The sequence below is a fragment of the Gorilla gorilla genome, chromosome 2 (genome assembly GCF_029281585.2).
Source record: "Gorilla gorilla gorilla isolate KB3781 chromosome 2, NHGRI_mGorGor1-v2.1_pri, whole genome shotgun sequence".
NCBI lineage: Eukaryota > Metazoa > Chordata > Mammalia > Primates > Hominidae > Gorilla > Gorilla gorilla.
In genome coordinates, this window is record NC_086017.1 from 82,655,569 (window position 1) to 82,677,399 (window position 21,831).

At 39.9% G+C, this 21,831-nt stretch overlaps 1 protein-coding gene and 1 pseudogene across 2 annotated transcripts in view; one reads left to right on the top strand and one right to left on the bottom strand.

The window, feature by feature from the left end:
• Positions 1–21,831, bottom strand: part of SHQ1 (SHQ1, H/ACA ribonucleoprotein assembly factor) — a 102,509-nt gene that overhangs the window by 14,839 nt on the left and 65,839 nt on the right. The gene's annotated exons all lie outside the window — the stretch shown is intronic.
• LOC109026073 (U2 snRNP-associated SURP motif-containing protein-like) lies at positions 8,090–12,605 on the top strand (annotated as a pseudogene).

Consider the following 21,831-nt stretch of genomic DNA (forward strand, 5'->3'; position numbering starts at 1 on the left):
TCAAGAGGCTGAGGTGGGAGAATCATTTGCGCCTGGGAGGTTGAGGCTGCAGTGAACTGTGGTTGAGCCGCTGCACTCCAGCCCGGGCAACAGAGACCCTGTCTCAAAAAAACACAAAAAAAGAACAAAAACAAAAAAAATCAAAATAGCTTTAAAAAATGGGCATAATAGGCCCCCATTCTATGTCTATAATTACAAGTAAAAGGTACACAATAAAAAAAGAAACCCTTCCCCCTGGGGGTGGAGGTATGAAAAGACAACGCTGTCAAGTCCTCAGGTGCTTCATTCGTTGTGACTGTAAGGAAAGGGGGGTGGGGGAGTTTCTCTGGTAGACCTCAGCACTGCTCGGGCTTGTTTTGCTTCAATTTTTGGCACTTTGGATTGCTTTTTCTTTTTTCTTTCTTTTTTTTTTTGAGACGGAGTCTCGCTCTGTTGACCAGGCTGGAGTGTAATGGCGCAATCTCGGCTCACTGCAACCTCCGCCTCCCAGGTTCAAGCAACTCCTCTGCCTCAGCCTCCCGAGCAGCTGGGACCACAGGCACGTGCCACCACGCCCAGCTAATTTTTGTATTTTTAGTAGAGACGGGGGTTTCGCCATATTGGCCAGGCTGGTCTTGAACTCCTGACCTTGTTGGATCGCTTTTTCTAATAAACTCTACTCATGTACCTGTTGACACATGCAAATGTAGATATATGTGATTGACTCTTTTTTCTTTGTAGATGAGGTCTTGCTATGTTGCCCAAGCTAGTCTTAAACTCCTGGCCTCAAGCAACATGCCCGCCTCAGCCTCCCTAAGTGCTGGGCGTGAGCCACCAGGTCGGCCAATAGGGTACACTCAAAGTATGTATTTCTTTGTATTTATAATGAAATTTAAGATGAATCCAATCCTCTGCTTTCATTGTTCAAGCCTCCTATTCATAATAAGAGAAGTGTTGTCAGCACCCAGGGGCTCTTGACTCTACATGTAACCTTCAGGAGTTACGCCATCAAATTTTGTCACTTAATTTTACTCTCATCAGCCAGAGACTACAATCATTTATGCCTCTAGCTAACTCTCTCATAAACTTTCAATTTCCTCAAATAAAATTTCTATAGGAAATCCCTAAATTTTACCACAGGTCAACAATGCCTTATCTGAAGCCCTTGGACCTAGCCAGGTTTCAAAATTCTGATTTTTTTTTTTTTCATTTTAGAAAGGTAGAAATTAATGACATATGTCATATATTGCCCAGCACTCTCGGCAGCATCTTTTAAGCAAATACCCTGATATTTCTGAATGAAAATGTATGACTAGTCACTCCAAGACTGTAAATAGCTCAAGTGACCAAACAAGTTCATGTCAGTCAGGTTCCATGCCAACTGCCCTGGAAATATTTTTGTTTTCAGAACTTTCTGGATTTCAGAATTATGGATAAGGTGTTGTGGACCAGGACCAGAAGCAATCAGACTGAACTGCAGCTTTTCAGCTCAAACGCCCAAAGTCCAAGTCAGTCTTTCCACAAATACTTACTGACCACCTACTATGTGCTAGGGTTAGTGGATCTAATGGGGAATACAAAACACAGTATTTGACCTAAAAGATCATATAATATCAGTGTGTGGTGGGCAAGCGGCAAGCCACAGTAGCACAGTGCAGTAAGTCTATGAGAAGGATGGGGATACGATGCCCTGGGCACTCAGAAGACAGTTTCTTTGCACATATAATTCTAAATGAAAACTACTCTGTATCTTAAAATAAAGGGGGAAAGTCTGCCAAAGTACTAATTCTTCCCAGGCTATTTCAATGCTTTTTAAATTTTTTCACACATCAAATTCTTTGACAAAAAAAGGAGTACCTTTTTCTTCCTTTTTGCCCTACTGTGTTGGTCCCTCTACCAACTTTACCTTGTGAAATTGCCTATAAGAAGCCTCATTACTCACAAACTCCGTATCTGTGAATTTAGCTACTCAGTAAAATTTAATTGTAACCCCCCCCCCCTCCCCCCCCCGCCCAAGTCAATATTTACAGTGCTTTTGTGGTCCTTTGAGGACATACACAGAAAAGAGAAATTTTCAAGTTTCCCAATGCACGTTTCCAGCTGAGGTCCTACGAGGTGATGACATTCTGACTTCTTGTCTCAGCTCTAACACTCTACACAAGGTTCCTTTACGTGGCCTACTTAATGACGTGTTTTTCTCATTTTTGCGCTTTTTGTTGGTGATTTCATTGTTTAAAGCGGCCCCTAAGCGTAATGCTGAAAGGCTGTCCAGTGTTCCTAAGTGGAAGGAGGCTGAGATGTGCCTGACCAAGATCGTTTTGTTCAGGCATGAGTTTTAGTACTATTGGCTGTGGGTTCAATATTAATGAATCTACAACATATATTAAATAAGGTGACTTTAAACAGAAACACACATAAAACAAGGTTAAGTGTTGTGACCAGAGACTCACAGGAACCTAACCTGTATTTCCCCTGGGAACAATGGTTCAGAATTCACTAATTCAGTGTTCACAGTGACTTTATAGACCATAACCACCTCAAACAGCAAGAACTGAGTACTGGCCACGAGCAGAGAGAAGGGGTAGCCATTTCAGGCTTGGAAGAAGGGAAGGGGAAGAGAGAAGAGAAGCAGAGAGGTTCTAGAAAAGCAGTTATCTAAAATGAAACTTTTGTAAGGACTATGAGGAGAAAAGTAGGAAAGGTTTAGTGACATAGGAGCTGTGGAATCACAGCACAAGCCCTGGTACAGGGCCACAACCTAGGACTGCAAGGACTTACCGACCGCATTCCACAGGACTATATATTCTATCTGGGAATGTGGTAGGCAGGAGAGATGCATGTAAGTTCATCTATTTACACTGGACCCTGACTATCAGAACACAAATTTCAAAATGTCCATGGTTTGGGGTCTTCTTTTTATTCCCATGAAAACTTCTAGGGTAGTAATTTTTACAAAAGCACAGGAAGCCTTCAGAGTGAGTTACATGCCGCCACCTCATCCACATCACAAGAACAAACTTCCGAACTTCGTCCGGCGTGATCTGTGGCTTGGCGCGTATATACCACACCCTACCCAGTGCCCACATACCACACTATGCAGAACCACTTACTTACAAGTAGAAGAGGTGGAGTGCAGTGGCGCAATCACAGCTGATGGCAGCCTAGAACTCCTAGGCTCAAGCGATCCTCCTGCCTTGGCCTTCCAGAGTGCTAGATTATTTGCATGAGCCACGGTGCCCAGACTACTAAGGTTTGAAGTATTCAACGACTGCCTCGGGAAACATGGGATCTGAAAGCCAGACTTGACAACAGTTCTGACAAGTGGTCCTCTACAGAAAATCAAACTTGGGAAAGTGTATTTTATGCTTGCTTATACTCTCAAAAACTAAACCGAAGTGAAAAGCATCTGTCTACCAGAATACCCTTAAATGACAGCCCCTAGACTATCTAAGGAGAATTTTAAAATACTTTTAATAGAGGCAATTCACTTCAATGGCTAATATTTAGTTTCTTTCTTTGATAAAGCCTTGCTTCTGAAAGCATAACCCTGGACCAGGAGCAGCAGCATCATCTTGGAACTTCTTAGAAATGCAGAATCTCAGCCCCAACCCAGGTCTCTGAATAGGAGTCTTTTTAACAAGAATCCCAGGTAATACATATGCACCATGATGTTTGGAACACCCCAAAGAGTTGTGACTATGTTGAAGTCATCATTACCAGCTGACACTTTTCATTCACTCTCAACATTGTGGATTCTTGGATCTGATCAAACAGTGGGAGGGGAATGGTGGGAGGTTCCCCCTGTTCCTGGGTCAACTGTTGTGGTGAGGCATTGCTGACTTCACACATTGTGTACAGGGCAGCCTGACTCTGTCCCATCCCTCTTACACCCAGAGCATGAGGATGAATCTCCACCTTGCATTTACTCACCAATCTTGGCTTTAAGTAAAAAGATGCATGGGGCCCTACTCTAATGGTTCCATTGCTCAAGAGTTCTTTCCTTAGCCCCCCTTCTAGGTCAGACTGATCCTGAGGCCCAGACTCAGAAACATTTTATCTCAAAACCCTGACTCTGCAAAGCTGGGCTTTCTGCCCATTAGCTGCCTTCTTGTACAAGATCTTCAACTTTCACAGGGACCTTGCCTGAAGTCAGGGTCCACCTGCCTGCCCCTGAACCCATTTCTGTCCATTCAGATGCCACCACTTGCCTGTCTCCTCAGACCTCTACCTGTTACTTCCTTCTATGGCACTAGCCTCCCAAGAGTAGTTCTACCTCCAGACTGCACTGAAACAGTGCATCAGGGTTGCATTTTTCACTGATTCATTTTTTTTTTTTTTTAAAGACAGTTTCCTTCTGTCGCCCAGGCTGGAATGCAGTGGCACGATCTCAGCACACTGCAACCTCCGCCTCTCAGATTCACATGACATATATATATATATATATATATTTTTTTTTTTTTGAGACAGTCTCACTCTGTCACCCAGGCTGGCGTGCAGTGGTGCAATCTCGGCTCACTGCAACCTCCGCCTCCCAGATTCAAGCAGTTCTTGTGCCCCAGCCTCCTGAGTGGCTGGGATTACAGGCACGTGCCACTACACCCAGCTAATTTTTGTATTTTAGTAGAGACGGGGTTTCGCCATGTTGGCCAGGTTGGTCTCGAACTCCTGACCTCAGGTGATCTGCCTGCCTTGGCCTCCCAAAGTTCTAGGATTACAGGCATGAGCCACCGTGCCTGGCCAAATAAATACTTGAAAGTACTATGTGTTCAAGCCCTGAACAAAACAGACCAATTCTTGTGCTCATGGAGCTTATATTCTTGTGTAAGAAAAGATAATAAATACTAAAATAATAATAGATCATAAAAAGTAAGTAAAATATAGTGTGCTAGATGATATAAGTGCCATGAAAAAACAACACAGAACTCAAAAGGTAGCCAGGGTGCACTTGGGCCAGGGGGTGTTCAATTTTTTATGAGTATTAAGGGAAGGCCTCACTGAAAGGTGACCTTGGGGACCCTATACATCACTGAACAGCCTAAACTGTGGGACCTAGTTTATTCCTGTTTTCAGCTATTCCACCTCTTCTCAGCTTGAACCTCCAGTCTATTAAGCTTAGTGTAAGACACTCACAACGATCCCCTGCTCCCAGTTCTACAAGCCATCTGGATGCCGATTCTGACATAGCTAATTGCTAGTCTCCAGATCATGTATCCATCTCTAAACCGTAGTTCTTGTACCATTCATCCACCTCTGTGGGCCAACCTGCACCTCCAAACGCTCATCTGCTGCCCAAGTTCATACTACACCACGGCTGCCTGAGCCCGACCCTGAGCCTAAGCTGTCCCATGTACACAGAAAATGACCACAGGTCATCTTGTTCTTGAAAAGGAAGACCTAGAGGTTTAATAAAAGAGAAGGAAAATTCTGTCCAAGTCAGAATTTTATGTAAACAAGATGAAACTATTTGACGGCTCAGGAATGTGTCATTCTACAACTTACCTCTTCTAAGAAACTCACTGCAGAAGGTATCACAGGAAAGGCTCATGCCTCAGACACCAGGCAAACAAGGAGGAAAGATTTCAGCATATCCAAGCCCCTGGTGCAGGTCTGCCGGTGAAGGGAGGGGGGAACTGAAAGCACAGGCCTCTTTTAAGGACTTCATGAGCCATTTTATTGAAGTCTAATCAATTCCCAGCTGGAGGAAACCTGCTAGATAACTGAGTCCAGGTTGTCCAGCGGGCTTCACATGATGATGGAAACGTGCTGTCCAATATGGTGGCCACTAACCCCATGTGGCTGTCGGGCATTCAGAATGTCAGCTTGACTGAAGAACTATACCTTAAATTGTATTTAATTTGAACTAATTTAAATGAAAATAGCCACATGTGGCAATGACTACCAAATCAGACCACACAGATCTAATCTAAAGCCCTAATTTGTTTGACAAAGATGAAGCCTAGAGACTTTAGCGGCATAGGTATACCACAGGGCTAGCCACAAACCCAAGCACTAATCCTCCACACGGCCATCAGACTTGAGGGCTTCCAAATTGCTTTCATATGTACGACCCCATGCGATCCTTTCATCAGAAACATAAGCAGGTTCAATTCTCCATATTCCACCAATGTTCAGAAGCAAAAACCTGCCCCATGCCAGAGGGTTCATACCTGATTAGCCAGAGCTCCTCATGTGCAGACCCACTATGCACTATGCTGTGCTGGCTCACGCTCTGAAGCAGGGACACCATCTGGGTAACTAAAGAGTTGATTACCGACATACAAGTTGAACAAGATGCTGGAAGATGACATTTGCCAGCAGAACCACTGGAGAATCTGTCCTATATCACTGGGCCCAGTCCTTGACAAAACATTTATGCAAATTAAGTCTCCTAGAATAGTTTTACGAGGTAGGGAGCTACAATTAATCTCATATATTCTATTATAGTGATCACGACCCTCAACAATTAGGACTCGACTAATTTGCTGGATACCTTTTTAAAATCCTACGTTCACTCTGTCCTCAAGACTTACTGGCAAAAACTCTTCTATAATTAGAACTGAAGAGTTGCCAACATGTCCCAATCAGACCCAAATTACTATCTACAAAAATTACTGATTACTAAAAATAAGAATGAAAAAGGGTCTCTGAGATACTACTTTACTAAATATAGGAATACACAGTACAACTTAATCCTCCATGGTTAGGTGGTTGCCAGAACCAAACCTGTTGGCTGCCTAGCATTTCATGTTCCTACAAGAACTGGATGCAAAAGCCTAATTATGGTTTGATTCAAACGATGCTATCAAAATGCTTCCTGCGTGGGGCGGGAGATATAAGTGCTTTGCTCCTTTCATTCCTTGTCAGGGAGTCTGGGTGGTTTTTTTTCTTGCAGCCACTTCATTCCACTGAGACAAATCCAGCCCTAGAAGGAGCAGTTTACAAAAAAGCAGGGAATGCTGTCAGCAGGGAGCACAGAGCTTGGCTGTGATCACAGCTGCAGATCCCACCTGCTTAAAAAGGCAGCAGCAATGATACAACTCTTCATTCCCTTGCTCAAAAACAGAAGAAATCAGCAGAGATAAGCCGGCAGGGAAAACATTACACAAATCGCTGACCCTGCTGCAGGCAGAGAAGAGCTGCCTCTGCTCGGCTTTGATTTTCCAAAGCCTGAGCCTGAGGGAGAGGCAGTTTGACTTTCTTCTTTCCTAGTGCTCCCGACGGCAAGGCACATTCAGATGGAGCCTGGAGGAATACCATGTGCAGAAGAAAGGGAAATAAATAAATAAACAAAACAAGAACACAGGCTAAACCGTGGAGAAGAGCTGCCATCAGCATCTAGGAAGAAAGATCATACCCCTAGTCGAAAGCAACTCGGTTTTACAGGTTTTTACTAAAACACACAGAGCCCAGAGCTGTGGCTGTGATCTTTGTCATGCTGTTGTCCTGCTGAGTGAGGCAAATAAGTATGTGCCATAAGCCTTACTTATGCATTTTCTATTCCTATTGTTTAGTACGTGTCCAAAGAAGAAAACAACAACAGGGCTGCTATCCATGTCAGTGAGAGGAGTTGGAAACAGAGCACTGCATGGCCAGTAGTTTTTTCCTCGACACAAACACAGATTGTTCTCTGCTTTATAAGCAGCCTATTTGCTGCTTAATGGTCATCCATAGTGTGCCTTTACAACAGCGTTCAACATGAGCCACCAGGTCGAATGGTGTGTGCCCCCAGTACATTTTTCCCTAAGCATTCTAGAACTCCGCTGCAGCTTCCAAAATTGATTCCACTATAATACGGTCACTGCTGCCATCCAGGTGCCACATTTATTGAGTGGCCAGTATTTGCTGGGCATTTTGCTAGGACCCAGCTATACAGCAGTGCACAAGAAAAACATGGCTCCTGCTTGCATGGGACCTGCAGTTTGGCAGGAAAAAAGTGCAGGTCCTTTGATCAAGTAACAGAGCCCTTATACGTTAGGCCAAGGCCACAAACTGCTGCCCCTAGAAGCCAAACAGATGGAGTCTAGCAGGCAGGTGGGGGTCTGTGGCAGAATGGAGAGCACTTGTCCCACATAATGGAGACAGCTGGCCCCAGCTCTAGCCAATTGTTACCATGTGGGGATGTGGGCCCAGCAACTGCCAGAACTTCCGTTATTTCAAGAGCAGCTGTAAATCCAGACTTTTACACAAAATCTTCCAATTTTTAAGTGTTGACAACCAATTTAAAGTCTTTAAAAACTCACTGAGAGCCAAAAGTGACCCAAGGGTCACTAGCTTGCAACTTCTACGTCTGCAGACTTAGTTCCATCTCCCCAGTTCCCTAACATAGTCTGTATATCTCAATACGTACCTGCTACACTAATGTGACTGGTACCACTGCTTCCAGACCCAGAACAATTATTTTTACTTTGGGATTTGCCTCAAGTTGCATCCCTGCCTAGCACATCTTCCCCCTTTCTTTCTGTGCCTGGTCAGATCCCACCCATCTTTAGTTCCCTGTTCAAGACTTCTACTCCACTAGGCCTTGCAGACCAGCCTGGCCTCCTCTTCTTTGAATCACTATGTCTCTTGCAATGGGGCCAGGGTTTGCTCAGCAGTCCTCTAATTCTGCCCTCTGCAAATCTTGTCTTGCCTCTACAACCAGACTAAATGCTCCATAACAGAGACCACATGGGCTCCTTCACCAAGAAAATGTCCTGTGTTTATCAGGGGTCATGTATTCTGAAGTCAGCAAACAACTGACTGACCACAGCAAGGAGGTTAAGAGCTCAGGCTCTGAAGTCAAGCAGCTCTGGGTTAACTTAATCTCTCTGAGCCTCAGTTTCCCTAATTGTAACCTGGGGTGATAACAAAATGAGGACATAACCCAAATTCATATGGGGCTTGTGAGATCATCAAGAGAGATAATCTCTATAAAGCACTTAGCACAATGCCTGGTATGCAGTAAGCCCTTGATAAATGCTAGCTATTATTGTTATGGACTGATTGCCTGATTCAGCCAATGCTATTGTTAAACAAGCATTGCATCAATGGAGCTTTGTTCTTAGCAAATATTATTGACCACTTGCTCTGTGTTAACATGTTCTAAACAAATTGCATGTGTTAGCTCATCTAATTTTCCTAATTCTCCCCCATTTTATGGATAGCAGAAGCACAGAGAGTTTAAATGGCTTGTCCAAGGCCATACAGACAGAGCAGAGATCTGAAGCTGCCAGCTGGCTCCAGAGCCCATACTCTTAACCATAATACTCTATGGCCTCGCTACATTTCTAATGACAGGGGACAGCTTTCTGACCTCAGCCTTCCCAAATCAGAAACAGGATTTGGCTTTGTGGACCATGGCTTAAGATGACAGAATGATCAGGGCCTGGTTTGAGCCAGACTACATCTCAGAAGTTCCAGGAAGGAGTTTGCTTTTGCCAGTTTCACCAAGGGCTGTCAGTTTGTTCAATAAACTAATAATGATAAGGAAAGAAGAAAAATGCCCAGAAAGTACAAGATGATATCTAGTATTATAGAAGGCAAAAACTGTGATATAGATGAATACTAAAGACAAAGGTGTTCTGCTAATCACAGAATAACAGAAGAGGGAATCAGAACAATACACCTAGCCTCGAATATCCACATAGAAGACAGGAAAGAGGCAAATGTGTCTTCCTTAACTTTTGAAAAGAGGGAGGAAAGTGATGAAACCATAGACCATGAACTCAAAATATGTGAACTGCATATAGGCAGATAAGAGATGAAGTAGGTGATCCCCAGAAGTTACTATGGATTCACAAACTGATGCCATCCCTTGGACTAGGCCGCACCTGGGAACCCTGTGCAAAGATTGTGTCTGGATTTTAACAAAACATATAACAATCTCCTGTGGTCTCCTTATGGGCAAAATACAGAGTATGGGTGTATGATTATACAGTTGTCTAGACTCATATTTGACCTTAGAGGTCAGACTGATTTCAACCTGAAGGAAGGTATCTAGTGGAAGAGTACAAAGTTCTGACCTCAGCCTTCCTCATTCAACATTCTACTCGCTGTCTTAGGTGAAAACAGAGAATGCTCATTCTAATTCCTTACGGCCAGAAGCCGTATCTAATTCTTCTTTAGTTCCACAGCACCTAACCTTGTGCTTGCTCCAAAAAATGACTGCTCTTTAGATTTCAAGAGTCAAGTTTATAAACAGTGTTACAAAGGTGACAAAGATCAGGAAATAACCTAGGTGACAGATTCCAGTTCCAAAAAGTTCGTAACAGGTAGATGGGATATGCCAAATCTAACAATGTGCAACTAAACAGGGACAAATGCAAAGATTGTGAACTAGCTAGCAAAGAAGAGGAATTATACTTAAAGACGAATATGAAGAATTTCAGCTAGTCATAAACTAAGAATATAGTGAGTTAAAGTTTCAAGTGATAAGTAGATGACTGACAAAGTAATATTCACAAAAACCAAAAGCAATTGCTTCTCTCTGGTCAAACCTGAAGCATTATATTTAAACTGGAGGATACTTTAAAAGGGTCTGGACCAAAAAAATAAATGGAGGGGTTGAGGGACACTGACAAAGTAGTCTGCCCAAAAAGAGACCAAGATGGACAAAGAGTTGGAAATTTGGACCTATAAGAATAATTTAAGGCAGAAGAGGTTGATCTGGAAGACTGAGAAGGGATACAATAGTAATCCTCCAGATAGCTGAAGGCAGACATTTGAAAAGAGAACTTACTCTCTATGGGTCCAGAATTGAAATTAACGTGAAGAAAGCAGATTTCAATCAGATTTAAAGGACAACTTTTAAGCCCTCTAGCCTGCTTCAGAGTAGGAGGTTCTCATTTATAAGTGAATTTGCGGGTATCAGAGTCAGCCATGCCAAGACTAAGCAATCACACAGCAGCGACAGTGCAGGGGGGAATTAATCCACAAAATAAAGGCTTACGAAAGAGAAGAGTTTGCAAGACTTTTCAGTTCTATGACTGGCTGCATTACAGATAGTCATCATCAAGAGGAGTGATGTCAGTGTTAACTTTAAGTCTTACAATGCAGAGATGATTTAGTTGGGTTCGTTAGAAAAAGCTTAAAGCAAAATGTAACAAATATGGTAGAGAAAATGGAATGTGCCAAAGCAAAAAAAAAAAAAAGCTCCACTTTATGGCAAATTTGGGAAATAGTGAGTTCATCTACTTGGCAGGAGAGGGAGGGTGCCTGATCAGCAAGAATGAGGGATTAAGCTTAGAAGATGAGGAGAAAGATGCAGACGGTGTGGAATCCAACTCAGCCCAGGCATTTAGGCTTTTGTCCTTCAGGCAAACCATCAAGAACTTCTGAGGAGACCAGCTCAAAAATGAGATTGTCAGATGTTCATTCATCTGGATCTTCAAATGCACATACAGATGCATCTGGACCCTCAGACGGTGATATGACAAGTCGTACACAACCTAAGCTTTAGAGCATGGGAAGATTGGGCAACTTACCCAGAACCATTTTTGATTAAACTAAAAAATATTTTCGTAGGACTTGCATATATTATTGTAGAAAAGGAAACAGAAGATGTACTAGACAATCTTGATGGTGCTTCCATCGAGGAAGAGCTTGATGGTACACCTCTGGAAGATGTAGATGGAATTCCTATTGATGCTTCTCCCGTGGATGATCTTGATGGAATCCCTATAAAAAGCACTGATGATGATCTTGATGGAGTGCCTTTGGATGCAACTGAAAACTCAAAGAAGAATGAGCCTATATCTAAAGTTGCCCCATCAAAATGGGAAGCTGTGGACAAATCTGAATTGGAAGCATAGGCTGTTACAACTTCAAAATGGGAGTTATTTGACCAGCATGAAGAATCGGAAGAAAAACAAAATCAAGAAGAAGAAAGTGAAGATGAAGAAGATACTCAAAGTTCCAAATCTGAAGAACATCATCTGTACTCTAATCCAATCAAAGAAGAAATGACTGAGTCCAAGTTCTCTAAGTACTTGGAAATGAGCGAGGAAAAACAGGCCAAACTTCATGAAATTGAGCTCAAAGTCATGAAGTTTCAGGATGAGCTGGAATTTTGGAAAAAGACCTAAAAAACCAGTCCAGAGTTTTCAGGAGCAAGTAGAACACTACAGAGATAAACATCTTCAATGAGAGGAAGAGTTAGAAGGAGAATGAGAAAGAGACAAGAAAGAGAAAGGGACAAGAAAGATAAAGAAAAATTGGAATCTAGCTCCAAAGACAAGGAAAAAAATGAGTATACTCCAACAAGGAAGGAAAGGAAAAGATGACACAGTACATCCCTCAGCCTATCTCACAGTAGCAGTGGTAGACGAGTTAAATCCCCATCACCAAAATCGGAGTGATCAGAGTGTCCAGAAAGACCTCATAAAGACAGCTTAAAAAAAAAAAAAAAGAAAAAAAAGAACTTCCACGAAGACAGCCGTATCCAAAATGGCATTTCAGAACTGTCAGACTGGCACTACTACAGGAAAGAAACAAGATGGGGAGTGAGACTGTGGTGGCAAGGACAACAGGGAGGACACTGTGGCAACAGAAGAGGAAATAAAGGCCTGAATTCAAAGAAAGGTGGTGAGACCAAAAAGAGGGATTTATATGAAAGGGATTGTATAAGAAGAATTAAAAAGATCTGCTGACTGAGTCAATGTGGAGTAGGGAATCAAAGACAGAAACACATGACTTACAGAACCCAAACATGTCAACCTGCATAACGACAAGACCAAAAACCCAAAAACATCTGAAGTCACAACTGGTTCCCAAATTATTGATTCATCACAGCTTTACATCATATGTTCAGAGCATATTTCTCACACATACAAAATGTAAGACTTTTGTAGTTAGGTTTGAATTTACTGGAAGCCAGTCATCAAAGGTTTATTGAAGAGATGTTCACAAAAACTAAATCCTCCGAGGACAAGAAGATATTCCAGGCCAGTACTAATCAAAAGAAAGCTGGGACAGCCATGTTACTGTCAGACAAAACAGATGGTAAGGCAAAAAGCATTATTAGTGATACATTTTAACCTACCAAGAAGATATAACAATTACAAACTAATAACACCAAATAACATGCCTCAAAATATAAAGTAAAAACTGACAGGTCTATAGGAAGAAACTGACAAGACTGACAACAGGAGATTTTCACACACCTCTTTCAATTCAAAACGGACAGATTAAACAGACAAAATATATCAGTAAAGATACAAAAAACAAACAGCCCAACCAACAAGTTTCATCCAATGGACAGACATGCAACACAGCAGCTAACAATTCGAAGATCAACATTACTTTTAAGAATAAAACCAAAAGTGTATGAAAACTGACACCATTCTAGACATAAAATTAATCTCAACAAATTTCTAAACAATGATATAATTATCTGGCAGAAATGCAATTAAGTTAGAAATCAACAACAAAAACTTTTCTATAAAAATCCATATGCTTGGAAAGGAGAAAAATATTTCCAAAATTTCATGAGTAAAATCAGAAAATATGTGGAATGAAACAGTAATGAAAATTCAGTACATTTCCAAACCTGTGAGAAGAATATAAAGCAGATATTTGAAAATGTAGTTTTACATGAAGAAAGAGTCAATGTCAGCAAGTTACTAACATCTACACGCAGAATCTAACAAACTTCCAAAATGTAGAAGAAACAAAATGATACAGATAAAAGCAAAAGTAATGAAATAGAAGACAGACAAAGAGAGGATCAAGAGCGTGAAATGGGCTGGGCACAGTGGCTCATGCCTGTAATCCCAGCACTTTGGGAGGCTGAGGCAGGTGGATCACCTGAAATAAGGAGTTCGAGAACAGCCTGACCAACATGGTGAAACCCCATCTCTACTAAAAATAGAAAAATTAGCTGGGCATGGTGGTGGGCACCTGTAATCCCAGCTACTCGGGAGGCTGAGACAGGAGAATTGCTTGAACCCGGGAAGCAGAGGTTGCAGTGAGCAGAGATCATGCCACTGCAGTCCAGCCTGGGCACCAGAATGAGACTCCGTCTCCAAAAATAAAAAATAAAATAAAATAATGTTTTAAAAATTAGCTAATCAAATATACCCTCTTACAAAAATAATTTAAAAACAAAAAAACAGAGAGACAGCATGATTATCAGAAATGTAAAAGACAACAATTACAGATGCTGTGGATAAAACAGATAAGAGCAAATAAAAACAACTCTATGCCAGAAAGTTTGAAAATTTAGAAGAAATGGACAAAGTTTTAGAAAAGTAAAACCTATCAAAACTGACTCAGAGAAATAAAGAACCGGAATAGTCCTATAACAATTAGAAAATCTGAATAAATAGGTAAGAATTTTCCCATAAAGAAAGAAAGACACAATGGCTTTTTTTTTTTTTTTTTTTTGGTGAATGCTACTGAAGGTTCAAGAAATCTATCATTTCAATATTATGTGCACTGTTTCAGAGAACAGAAAAGGCAATGTTAAGTCATTTTATCAGGAAAGGACAGTACAATAATGGGAAATTATAGGCCAATTTCTCCTCCCATACATACCCTCTTCCTGATTGTAGGCACCCACAGAGTTTGCAAGCCAAATCCAGCATCATGTTTAAATAATACATCATAATCAAGATAGGTTTATCCCAGGAATGCAAGGCTGAATTTATTCGAAATTTTACACATGCCATTCATTACATTAACAAATTAAAGGAGAAAATTTTTAAGATCATCCCAAGGATGAGGAAAAAATGCAATAAAATTCAAAACTATTTAGAATAAAAAAACTCTATGCAAAATAAGAATAACGTGAATCTTTCTTGATAAAGCCTATCTACAAAAGCAAATATCATATTTAATGATAAAACGTTGAAAGCATTTTCTTAAAGATAAAGAACAAGATAAATATATTACCAACATATCTATTCGGGATTGTACTGAAGGGCCTAGGCCAGTGCAATAAAATGAAAAAGAAAAAGAAATGAAGAATATAAAGACTGAAAAGGAAGAAACCAAACTGTCATTACTTGCATTACTACTGCCTATATAGAAAACTGGACAGAAATGATACATAAGAGTTAATAGTAGAGTCTGACAAGGTAGCTGGATATGAAATCAATTTTAAAAAGTGAATTACATTTCTATATACATTAATGTGCCACATAACAACATTGTGGTCAATGATGAACTACATATGGTGGTCCCATAAGAGTATAATACTCTGATTTTACTATACCTTTTCCATATTTAGATATGTTGAGATATACAAATACCACTGTGTTACAACTGTCTACAGTATTCAGGATGGTCACATGCAGTACAGGTTTGTAGCCTAGAAGCAATAGGCTACACCACAGAGCCTAGGTGTGTAGTAGGCTATGCCATCTAGGTTTGTGTAAGTGCAATCTATGATGTTCACACAATAAAACTGCCTAATGATACACTTCTCAGAACGTATCCCTATCATTAAGCAATGCATGACTGTACTTTAAACAGGCAGTTTGTAAGTAATTTTTTTTAAAAGTATTTATATCAGCAATAAATCGAACAAAAAAATGAGTAAGCCTTTAATGGAAAAAATTATAAAATTTTATTGAAAGACATTAAAGAAAACTTAGAGAGTCATACCATATTATTGGAAAGAGACACAAAATGTTTTAGTCTCTCCAAACTGATTAACAGATTCAAAGCAATTCCAATCAAAATGTTTTTCATGGAACTTGACAAGCTGATTCTAAGATATAAAGCTACAGTAATTAAGAAAGTATGGCACTCTCGCATGACAGACAAGTAAATCAGTGGGGCTGAACAGACAACCTAGAAACAGATCCACACATACATGTTAACTTGATTTATGAGAGTGAGCACTGCAGGATGTATGAGGAAAGGATAGACTATTTAATAAATGAAGCCAGGATATGGTTATCCATATGGGAAAAAAGAAACTGGATCCCCTATTGCATAACATACAAAAAATCTATTCCAGGTGGACTAAGGACTTAAATGCAAAATGCAAAAGAATAAAAAATTTAGAAGATACTATAGGAGAATATCTCTATAACATCCAAATCATAAAAACTTTCTTAAACGAGAACCAAAAGCACACCCATAAAGGAACACATTGAGAAATTCTACAGCATTGAGATTAAAAACTTCTGTTTATGAAAACACTACAAGGAGACTGAAACATAAACTATAAACTGGAAGAAAATATTTGCAACATATTTAACCCATAAAGGACTAGTATCCAGAATACCGGAAGAATCCTATAAATCAAAAAGAAAGGAAGTCCTATTGAAAAACAGGGGATACAATAGACAGACATTTCATAGTAGAGGAAACACCAATGGCTCATAAACACATGAAAAGATGCTCAGCTTCACTAGTAATTAGGAAAATGCAAATTAAAATTACAACAGAAACTATTTCATACCCCTTCAGATTGTCAAATCTTAAAATCTGAACCATATAAGTGTTGGCATGAAGGTGGAATCAGGAAAATTCTTATACATTGCTGGTTAAAGTGTAAGTTGAAATAAACTGGTATGACCACTTTGGAAAACAGTTTGACACTGCCCATTAAAGGCTAACATATCATTGTCCCTAATCCCAGAAATTCCATTCCTAGGTGTAGGGCTTAACCAAAAAGTTGCACAAGTACACCATGAAACATGTACAGTGGTATCTGCAGCAGCATTTTCTTAACAGCCCAAACTGGAAACCATTTATTAGTGGTTCCACAGAATAACAGACAAACAAACAGCACTATATTCAGACAAAGGGATAGTACACTGCAGGACAGAAAAGAACCATCTACAACTCTATGCATCATCATGGATAAATCTTTTTAAAATCAAAAGAAACAAGTAATAGAAAAACCATACATATAGTATGATTCCATTACATAAAGTCCAAAAGAAAGCAAAGCCAAAAACTAAACTTGAGATATATGCACAAATGGTAAAACTATATGGAAAAGTAAAGTAATGATTGACATAAAATTTAGAGTTGTGGTTACCAGAAGCTAATACAATTGGGAATGGTCCCATACGGAATCTCTAGGAAATTGGTGATATTCTATTTCTTAAGATTGGAGGCCAGGCATGGTGGTTCACACCTATAATCGATCCACTTTGAGCACTTTTGAGAGGTTGAAATGGGAGGATCACTTGAGCCCAGTTGTTCAACCAGCCTGGGGTAACAAAACAAGACCCTATCTCTACAAAAAATAAAAAATTAGCTGGGCGTGCCTGTAGTCCTAACTACTCGGGAGGATGAGATGGGAGGATCACTTGAGCTCAGGAGTTTGAGGCTGCAGTGACCTATGATCATATCACTGCACTCCAGCCTGGGTGACAGAAACCCTGTCTCTTTAAAAAAAAAAAAAAAAAAAAAAGAAAAGAAGAAAAAAAAGAAATCAGTGGTAGTTACATGAATATTCAGTTCATTACTATTCTTTAATTTGTGTAATTGTATACACTTAATTTGCATAATTTGTATACACTTCAAATATTATTGTATTTTATATTTCATTAAGAAAACATTTTAAGAAAATAACTAAACTCTACAAACATTCAAAAAACACATACAAACGGCAAACCTCCATAGATAACTGAGCCCAGTAATTCATTAAATAATAAAGGCAACAATAACAGAGGCAAATAAAGAAAACCGGCCATTATCCAGAATTATGATTAAAGTACAGATCACCACAAAAGAGTTTAAGTTCTGCATAGAGAAGAATTCCTCTAACAAAAGCCAAAACCCTGAGATTCCTTTTCCAAAATTAGGTTTTATCATTCATTCAGCTGTGCAGGCTACAAACCCAGGCATCATCCTCCATGTTGCCTTCTTCCTCATTCTCTAAATCCATTTGAGTTCCTAAAAATCCTAATTCCCTAGTCAGGCTACACTCACGCCTCATAAGGGCACTATTAATAGTCTTGAAACTGGCCCAAAAAGCTCTTTACACTACACCAGTCATCTCCCATCATATGCTGAAAATCCTTCGCTGGCTTCTCGCTACTCTTAGAATAAGGATAAAAATTCTTAACATTACTTAAAAGGCACTATACTGTCTGGGCTCTGACTAAATCATCAGCCTTTTCTTGACCCCTCCCCCAACACATATACCCTTTCTCTAGGTTCCAGCCACCTTGACCTTCTTGCAATTTCTTGAAAACATATAAAATTCCCTCCTCCTGCCACAGAGCCTTTGCACATGATGGATCTACTATATATTCCTGAAGTCCACCACCTTTTTTAGGTTAACTCCTACTTGTACTTCAGTACTCAAACCAAACATTTCCCCAGGGGATCCTCCTTCTCCTCCTAATCCCCTCACCAGGTGAGGTCAGCCATCTCTCGTGGCAGTATGAATCTTTTCTTTTGCACCACTTTCCAAGGTTTTGATTTTACTTTTTGTGTATGCAAGTATTTGATTAATACTTCTCTCCTCATCAGACCACACATTCTAGAAGTGCAGAAGCCAAGTCAAGTTTTTGTTTACCATTGGCAGGCCCCTGGCAGAGAACCCTGCACACAGTAGGAACTCATCAACTATTTGTTGAATGAATGGACTGATGAACAGATACTCAAGTCTAAAGCAGTCACAATTAAACAACCACCATTTCCACCTAGGATAACAAGACCCCAAAAGATAGAAAACGAAGTCAGTATCTGGCTTAACTCTCATGCCCAAGCCTCAAGAGGAGAGCCCACCTTAAAATGGCAGGTGACTTTGAAATAGTATGATTAACAGAAACAAGTAACACTGACCTATACAGAAGATGGAAAGATCTATGTGGCTCTGGTTTAAAAACAAAAGCAAAACTGTTTTCACACAAACCTGGAGCAAGGTTGGATCTTTCTGATAAAAAGGTACAAGGCCAGGCGAGGTGGCTCATGCCTATAATCCTAGCACTTTCGGGAGGCCAAGGCAGGAGGACTGCTCGAGGCCAGGAGTTCGAGACCAGCCTGAGCAACACAGCAAGACCCTGCCTCTACTATTTAAAAAATATTTAATTTTTTAAAAAAGGTATGATAAGCCTTACTTACCAGGCAAAATTTCTGGATTTGAAATATGCATCTGAAACCATGGATCACAATAAAGCTTCGGAAACATAAGGATATGTAGTGCTGCCACATTCAGAACACAAGCTTCACAACTAGAATTGTGAAAGCTTGACCTGTATGATTAATCCAGTATTTAATATAGAGTGGAGATCCTTTGCCAATAGTTTTATTCAGATCACTAACTTATACAGCATTAAGTGAAGTCCTTTTAACTGTTATGTCCCTTAAAACAAGCAGATAGGACAAATGCTGACAACTGTAATTTTAAATATCAAGTTGAAAGTGAAGTCAATTTCTTCTAGTAAGAACTAAACCCTTATTTTTCTGAAGCATTAGGATAATCTAAGGATAGAAATAAAATCTAAATTGGCTGGCAACCTTATTTGGAATGGCACAAAGGTACTTAATACCATATGCGAGAAGGTGTTTTATTCTTTGCCAAAAGAATGTGTCTTTGGGTTCTTAAGGTGTCAAAAGTGACATCCACAAAGAACAACTTTGGGGGTGTAAATGCTCTGGGTTTATGGGATACATACACACCGAAAGTGGCAAGAGTCAGGAGAAGAGATGATCATCAGAAGAGACATCACTTTTCACCTTTCACTCTGTCATTTAAAGTATACCACATAATTACAAATCTGGGATGTAAAGTAATATCTCATCCATCACAAGACTAAAATCAGGCAAACCAAACAAAAGACAAACATGCCATGATATTAGAGGTGTATTCCATCACTTGATGTGCTACACAACTCAGAGAACAAGCGATTCTCCTGCCTCAGCCTTCCGAGTAACTGGGATTACAGGTGCCCACCACCACACCCGGCTAATTTTGTATTTTTAGTAGAGGCAGAATATAGAAGCAAATAAAGTAAAAGTATGGTGGTCTGCACTCAAGGCAATTTTCATTTTTTTTTTTTGTTTTTTTTGAGACAGTCCCACTCTGTCACCCAGGCTAGAGTGCAGTGATGCAATCTTGGCTCACTGCAACCTCTACCTCCCAGGTTCCAGTGATTCTCATGCCTCAGCCTCCCAAGTAGCTGGGATTACAGGCACGTGCCACCATGCCCGGCGAATTTTTGTATTCTTAAGTAGAGATGGGGTTTCGCCATGTTGGCCAGGCTGGTCTTGAACTCCCGACCCCAGGTGATCCCGCTCAACTTGGTCTCCCAAAGTGCTGGGATTATGGGCGTGAGACACCATGCACAGCCTCAGGTGAGATTTTCAAGAAGGGCTGGCATTTCAGAAAAAGAAGGCCCTTATACCCTACACGAAATGAAATAAACACAATAATTAGATAATTCTTCAGTGCTTGAGTTTTCCCAAATATGAACTTAGCATTTAAGTCAGGTAGTTAATTTGACACTACAAATGCAGTTTTTCTCATTGTTTTGGTGCACCATTTTATTATTTATATAAAATTACAGAGCAGAAAGAAGAGACCATATCATTAGGAGTCTTTAATTGGCAGAGACTGACTAGAGTCCCCGAACCCCAACACTAATTTACAGGCAGAGGCAATCCCAGCCCTGCCATAACTTAGGCTTTGAGAAAAAAGGTGTATGACTCTCTTTGAAAACAGGAATCGCTGTTCCATGAAGCAGTGGCCTTTTAAGCTTCTAATCAAATATCACATCACTAAAAAAAAAGGTATGGTAAGTAGCCACTAAAAATCATTTCTGCCATCAATCCCTGTATAAAATATTTATGAAGCTTAATTTCATTCTCAAAAAATAATTATAGGTAGAAGGTCTATTACAGTTTTCCTACACCCCAAAAAGATTGTTTTATGTACTCCCTGGAAAAAGTGGACCTCCATAGGAAGCCACAGCAATAGAAAATTTAGAGAATAAATAAATACCCTAAATCACAGTTTCAGGATATTATAAAACTCTCCAGGAAAAGACAGTAAGACAAGCACGAAACAGAAAACACGATCCACTTCATGAAAGTCCTAATTTATCACTTTAAGCTTAACAGAAGTATAAAGCTCTTATGTGAAAAGGACAATAGAAACATGTAATAGCTAATATTTCCTTTAGTTTAAACCTTCCATAACGCCACACTAAATGAAAACATCTAAATTGGATCAGAAATTTGCTTATATCCAACCATTCAAATAGAATTTGTCAATTTCTCTCAACGCTCTGCTAATATCTATGTTTTCTTAAGCAAAAACAATTTCCTTGAAAGCTGTTTAAATTGAAACAGTACAAGAATAATCAATGAAAAAAACTGTAAAATGTCATATAAATCACTTAAAATCCAGAAATATACCTCAAGAAGGTCCTTTTCCAACACTCCATACCCAAAGATACGTTCCACAGCTCTGTTTATTATTTTCCCAGCTTCTATTTATTCAAGAAAGTAGTCAGAGCAGGAAATGGGACAAGTCAAATGATCACAATCAATCTCATCACCTTTGCAACATGCTGGGAATGTAATTAATCCTCTATTTATTTAGGGGACTTCACACCCCTTACATTAAGGCAGCAACTCCCTGTTGGCTTCAGCTGAGATAATTATGTTATAACAAAGATTGGGTTTCAATCATAACAGACAGAAGAAAAAGGAAATTGTACTTGAAATTGTCAGCTTTTTTAAAAAGCTTTCTTGTGACTCCATTGAAAGAATGCTCTTGACAAAGCTCTCCTTAAACAGAGCACTTTCTAAGTATGATAACCACACATATGCCACATTAATCAATGTAAGCCTTTTCTCTGGATAAGATGTTAAGACAATTCAAGCACAGTGAAAATTCTACGTGAAGTAGAGAATACTGGTTTACAAAACCTGACTAAATCAATCACCACCCTAACTCAC